Source organism: Dama dama, chromosome 15, assembly GCF_033118175.1.
Source record: "Dama dama isolate Ldn47 chromosome 15, ASM3311817v1, whole genome shotgun sequence".
NCBI lineage: Eukaryota > Metazoa > Chordata > Mammalia > Artiodactyla > Cervidae > Dama > Dama dama.
This window is the reverse complement of record NC_083695.1, coordinates 56,100,134-56,106,457: the sequence shown is the minus strand read 5'-3', so window position 1 is coordinate 56,106,457 and position 6,324 is coordinate 56,100,134. Positions and strand designations below refer to the sequence as shown.

The 6,324-nt window shown below is 40.7% G+C and overlaps 1 long non-coding RNA gene across 1 annotated transcript; it reads right to left on the bottom strand.

Annotated features, from left to right (window-relative positions):
* Positions 1–1,045: 1,045 nt before the first annotated feature.
* LOC133070696 (uncharacterized) lies at positions 1,046–4,558 on the bottom strand. Its single transcript, XR_009696199.1, has 3 exons — positions 4,367–4,558; positions 2,995–3,131; positions 1,046–2,617 (listed from the first exon to the last, which is right to left on the bottom strand). It is a non-coding gene; the product is annotated as an uncharacterized LOC133070696 (long non-coding RNA).
* Positions 4,559–6,324: the final 1,766 nt, after the last annotated feature.

Below are 6,324 nucleotides of genomic sequence, written 5' to 3'. Positions count from 1 at the left end.
TGATGATGATGATGCAAATGATTTTCTGCTCAGCCAGATCTTCTTCCTCTAAGGTCCATTTCTGACTGTTAGTTGCTCAGTTGTGTCCAACTCTTTGCGACCCCATGGCCTGTAGCCTGCCAGGCTCCTCTGTCCATGGAATTCTCTAGGACAATATACTGGAGTGGGTAGCCATTCCCTTCTCCAGGGGATCTTCCTGACCCAGGGATCAAACCCAGGTCTCCTGCACTGCAGGCAGATTCTTTACTGTCTGAGCCACTGACTAAACTGCTATTAAACCTTCCTTAGTGAATCCAGCCCACACATTCTTTTACTCACCAAATGTTTATGGGACCTCTACTGTTTGTCAGGTACCATCCTCAACTCTGGGGATACACTGGTAAAGTCCACTTGGCCTTCACAGAATATATGTTACAGGAGGAAACTCAATTTCTCAATTTTCTCTTCCAGACTCAATAGGACTGCACACTCTTGGAGGGCACTGGACTTATCCTTTTTTGAATCCCTCCCCACAGTTCCTGACATAAATTAAGTGTTCTGTAAAGTGCTAGACTCAGTAACCTTTTAGCTTGTCCAATGTGCATCATCCTCTCAGTAGCCAAGGACTCTGAGACCTGTCAGCACTATTAGGAGAAAGAAGAGAATAAATGTAAAGTCTAACACATTAAGGGCCTAAAAACTATCTTTATGCCTTGAAAAAAGGCCAACATCTCTACCGCTACAGACTGCTGAAAAGTTTGAAGTTGTATGGTACCAAAACTCAGATCCTGCTGGCATGGCCTTTAAACAAGTGATTGTCATAAGTGTGTTGATTTTGTTACTGTTGTTAACCAACTTAAAAAAAATTTTTTTTTTCTTAACAGGATATGTTCATTAATCCTGGAGAAGTTTCTGGATTCCTAATATTAACTAAAACCCTCCACTTTGCCCACTATTACCCCGCCATCCCACCCCATGTATGTGTATCTACATCTATGAAGAGTGTAGAGTATTTACACACTATGTAGAGTCTATAATTTTATTCCAAATCTCCTATTTCCTCCAAGTCAGTGCTTTCCAGCATAAAAAACACCTATTATGCCAATAACTTACAGTTACAGTTCATTTATTATGAGTTTGTTTTTGCTGTTGTTGAACACTAAGTCATGTCCGACTCTTTGCCATCCCACAGACTGCAGCACACCAGGCACCTCTGTCCTTCACTATCTCCCACAGTCTGCTCAAATTCATGTCCATTGAGTTGGTAATGCTACCTAACCATCCTATCCTCTATCACCCCCTTCTCCTCCTGCCTTCAATCTTTCCCAGCATCAGGGCTCTTCACATGAGGTGGCCAAAGTATTGGAGCTTCAGCCTCAGCAACAGTCCTTCAGATGAATATTCAGGGTTGATTTCCTTTAGGATTTCCTGGTTTGATCTTGTAGTCCAAGGAACTCTCAAGAGTCTTCTTCAGCACCACAATTCAAAAGCATCTATTCTTCAATTATGAGTTTAATATTAAATAATACAGGATGCCCCTTTGGGTGTGAATTTCAAATAAACCACATATAATTATTTAGTGTAAGCATACTCCATGCAATATTTGGAATATGTGCATTAATCACGTTTAGTTGTGTCTGACTCTTTGTGACCCCATGGACTGTAGCCTGCCAGGCTCCTCTGTCCATGGAATTCTCCAGGCAAGAATACTGGAGTGGCTTGCCATTTCCTTCTCCAGGGGATCTTCCTGACCCAGGGATCAAACCCCAGTCTCCTGCATTCCAGGCAGATTCTTTATCATCTGAGCCACCAGGGAAGCCCATTTGGAACATAGTTATATTTAAAAAATTATCTGTTTTTATATGAAATTCTAATTTAACTTGGTGCCCTGTATTTTTATTCACCAGATCAGGCAATCCTACTTGTTTTTTTTTTTTTTTTTTTTTTTTTAGCAATCCTACTTGTTATAGGTCTTTACCTATGCTGTTTCTCATAACCCCTTAAAAAAATTTAAATTTAAATTTAAAATTTAAATGCTTAAAAATGCTAATTTTACAAATAAGGTAACTGATATTCAGAGAGAGACAGTAATATCAACACCCTCAAGATTATACTGGCATGTGGTAGAATCAGGATGTGAAGCTAGGTGTGTTCAAACATGAAGGCCCTGCTTTCATACTTCTCAAGAAAACCAGTAATTGTTACAACCGTTTTGTCCAAAGCTGAATCAAGTTCAAGTTTTATAATGTGAGATTATATTATTATAGATTATTATAATGTGAGATTAAGGGACACGCTTTTGCAGTTCCCAAAACACAGCTCTTCACCGTGCTGAGACTTGGCACCATCTGCCCCTTCTCACCATGTGAGTGCAACTCAGACTTCATGATGCAGCTCAGAGGTTACCTCATTGAGGAAGCTTCTTTGATCATCAAAGCTGATCATTTCATGTATCTTCTCGGCACTTGTACAGTACATTGCAATGATCTTCTTAAGGGTCTGTCTCCCTCAGAAGGCCATGAGTTTCCTGAGGTGGGGACCATGTCATTTTTCCAGTGCCCAGCATGGAAGTAGAGCTTCAGTAAATGCCCAAAGGTTGAAGCCCAAATCCTGGGCATCCAATTTATATAAACTCTGCCTAAAACACATATGAGATTACTGACTTGTTAGACAATGGATCTCCTGGCTGTTTTTGAAAAAAGACATCAGAAAATGGAGTTTAGAAACTAACTTATCTGAATCATGCAAATCTTTACAGAGGTACATCTCTTCACTCCATAAATTTGTAAATCGTTCTATTTGAATTGTTATATTCCAACAGCTAAATATATGTTCATAATACAGTCTACTAAATGTCTACATTTTAAGTATCTTATGAAAATACATTGATAGTAGTTAGACATGTCCATAAACCATTTTTCAAGACTTTAATATCTTAGTTTTCTAAGGGTACTTTTTTTCAACAACAAAAATAAATACAGCATTAGTGTAATAATAATAATAAAAGAAACTAACCTATCTGCTGCTGCAGCTAAGTTGCTTCAGTCATGTCCAACTCTGTGCAACCCCATGGACAGCAGCCCACCAGGCTCCCCTGTTCATAGGATTCCCAGGCAAGAATATTAGAGTGGGTTGCCATTTCCTTCTCCAACCTATATAGATATGGACAAGAAAACCGTATCTGTTACTTTACTATTTGACTTGAGAAGAACATTATCAATTACACTTTTTTTTAATGATCCTATTTTGCTGTCACCTTTGACATAGTTTTAAGCTGTTTTGTTGCACAATTATCTTCAATGGAACATCTAAGCATGAATCAGCTTTAGTTAACATTCATTAATATCTGAAAAAGCAGGAGAGAGGAGTAAAGCAAAGATCAGTCTCATTTCCTAGCTTGACAAGGTCCAAATCAGTCATTTAAAAAAGCCAGCTTTGTGTGAAAAATGAAGTCATTTTATGTGCTAAATATACATGTTCTTGGCATATAAGGATGTTATTCCTTAATATACACCCTTGAATATATTCCAGATATTTTTTGAAAAGGTCATTTAAAAATGAATTATAACCATGGTGAATATGGGGCTTCTTTATGTCCGTCCTCCTTTGTGGACAGACTCTGATTTCCAAAGGCTCCCAATTAGATTATTGAAAAGAAATATAGTACTCTTGTCCCTTGGCTGACCTGCTCGTCATCTCAAACTGAAACACATATTTAGTGCCAACAAAGTGCTACTTCACTGAGAACAGAAATACATCCATTCCCTATGGTTTTGAGTTTACCTAATACATCCAGGTTCTGTAGCTCTTTTTCTGAAATATTCCAGACAAGAATAATGATGGGTTGATGCCTGTTCCAAAATGATATGTAAATACTATAAAAGGCAGCTAATTATACTAGTCAATAAGTGTTTTAGGAATAATAGACAAATTCAAATTTAGATAATTTCTGTTAAGACAAATAATGACTAGACCCAAATGGCAATTCTTCTTTGGCAGAAGCCCATTAGGGAAAACTGAATTTATTCTTTTATGCTGAGGAAGTGACTGATGCAACCTAGGGTGTGACTTCATGTACTGGACACAGTTTTATGTCACAAGGAATTCTGTCTAATGGTGGAATCCCAAATATCAACCATGAAGTCTAAGCAGCATCTTGGGAGCCGAAGCGAACTCCTCCTAGGTCGATGGAGGTAAGCACTCTGCTGGCTCTTCCCCTGTACATGTGGGGGAAGGAGAGAGATGCATATAACAGGTGAGAACACTGACTGCAGAGTCAGACTGCTGGAATTTGTCTCCCAGATCTAAGGCTTCCTGACCTTGGACAAGTGTGCTCTGAGCCTCGTTTCTTACAATTATAAAAGAGAAAATGGTAACAGTTATCTACCTCATAGACTACTGTGAGGATCAGTGAGACAGGTGGATGGTTCAGCTCAAGGCCCAGCAAGGTAAGCACACAATCTGTTCATCCTTTCCTGCCTGTCAGAATGATGGAAATAAGTGGAACAGTCCATTGGCACGCAGGCAGACGACGTTTCAGCTTCTGACCACAACTTCCTCTAGATTAATTTCCATGAATGATGTAAATCACATTTGAAAGGAGCAGAGATTACAAAGAGGAGGAGATGGCAGGGACTCAGGATTTTAAATGCCCCTATTCTTCCTGTTCTTTTCCCTTGGCCTCCTTCCCACCTTATTTCTTGAAGGAAACAAAAACAGATGCACAAAAAACAGGTCAGGAAAATGCATGTTAAAAGACTTTGGCCTAAATCCCTATGCAGAGCTGGCCTTTGGGGAAGATCTGTTTCACGTGGCTAGAGGCAGGCCTAGGGCCTAAAAGCAAAGGAGCTCCTTGCAACCCTTTCCTCCCTAAGCCCATACCCAGGATTCTCTGCATCTGACCACTCTAACAGCATGGAAAGGCGGATGTGGGAAGAACGAGTAAGTCAGCAGAGAAGCAACACATTCAAGAAACCATGCATCCCTCACCTGGTGCTCACCTGGTCCAGGCTTTCTCCGCTGGTGAGTGTGAGCCCTGGGACTCCTGGCCTAGATAAATACTCATTGAAGGAAGAGAAAAAGTCAGAAGACAATGTTATTCACTCAGCCGTGTCTGACTCTTTGTGATCCTATGAATTATAGCCCGCCGGGCTCCTCTATCTTTGGGATTTCCCAGGCAGGAATACTGGAGTGGGTTGCCATTTCCTTCTCCAGGGCATCTTCCAGAGCGAGGGATTGAACCTGGGTCTCCTGCATTGCAGGCAGATTCTGTACTATCTGAGCCACCAGGGAAACCCTCAGAAGACAGACTCAAGAGCAATCACCACACCTGGCTCAGAACTTTAACCTGTTCTATTCTCTTCATTTGTTGAGCTCCTATTATGTGCTGGGCACTTATTCCAGATGCTGAAACCCATCCACCCCAGTTTAGAAGTCAATGATAACCAAAAAGAGCATTCAAGCCCTAGACCCTGTGCACCTCAAACTTGCCCTTTTCCTCAGAACTTAACTCCTTCTCTTCATGTTAATGATTTTGCCCTCTACCTTGCAGCTTTCCTGAGGACAGGGTGTGAAAGAGGGGAAGAGAGGGACCAGAAGGCAGGTTTAGGGTTCCAGAGCTGGCAAATAACAGAGGATTATCAAGAGAGGAGATGATGTTTTTGATTGTTTTTCCTAGTTTCACTTTTGTCAGCATCAAGGTCAAAAGCAGTGGCCCTGCTGACCCCAGTGGGTTCTGTTCTCCCAAAGCCTCTTTAGATTTTAACTCAAAGACACAAAGCCTCAGGCCTTCCCTCTCATTTCCAAGTTATTACAAACCTCACATTTCTGTCACTGGACTGTCCTTTGGCCCCAAATAGAAAATTAAGTTTTGATCTTGATTGGGGAAAAAGTGGCTTGCACCAGACAGAAGAGATTCAGGTAGACAGTCTGTACTTGTTTGCTTTAGGAAATGATTTGCCTGCTTGACATCCCAAGCAGGAAGATTTTCATACAAGAGTAGCTGAGAGCAATAATAATCCACTCAAGAGTCATGAGCTGAGATGAGGCCAGGTTCTAGAGACAACAAAAAGATGCTCCACCAGACACTTCCTTACCAGACCAGTCCCAGTCATCAGCTATACCAATGTTGGTCCCCAAATGGAGCTGCAGAATCCACAGAGAGCTCAGGACAGACTCCACTACATCATCATAGGGCCTGCTTTTTTTTGAGCTGCTCCTTAACATTCCTATTCATTTATCCCTGTGATCTATTTTTAAAAAAAATGACCTATAGTAACATGCTTATATTTTAACTTGGGGAAATTGAAATTCAACCAACTAGGACACTTTGTATGTAAAAACAAA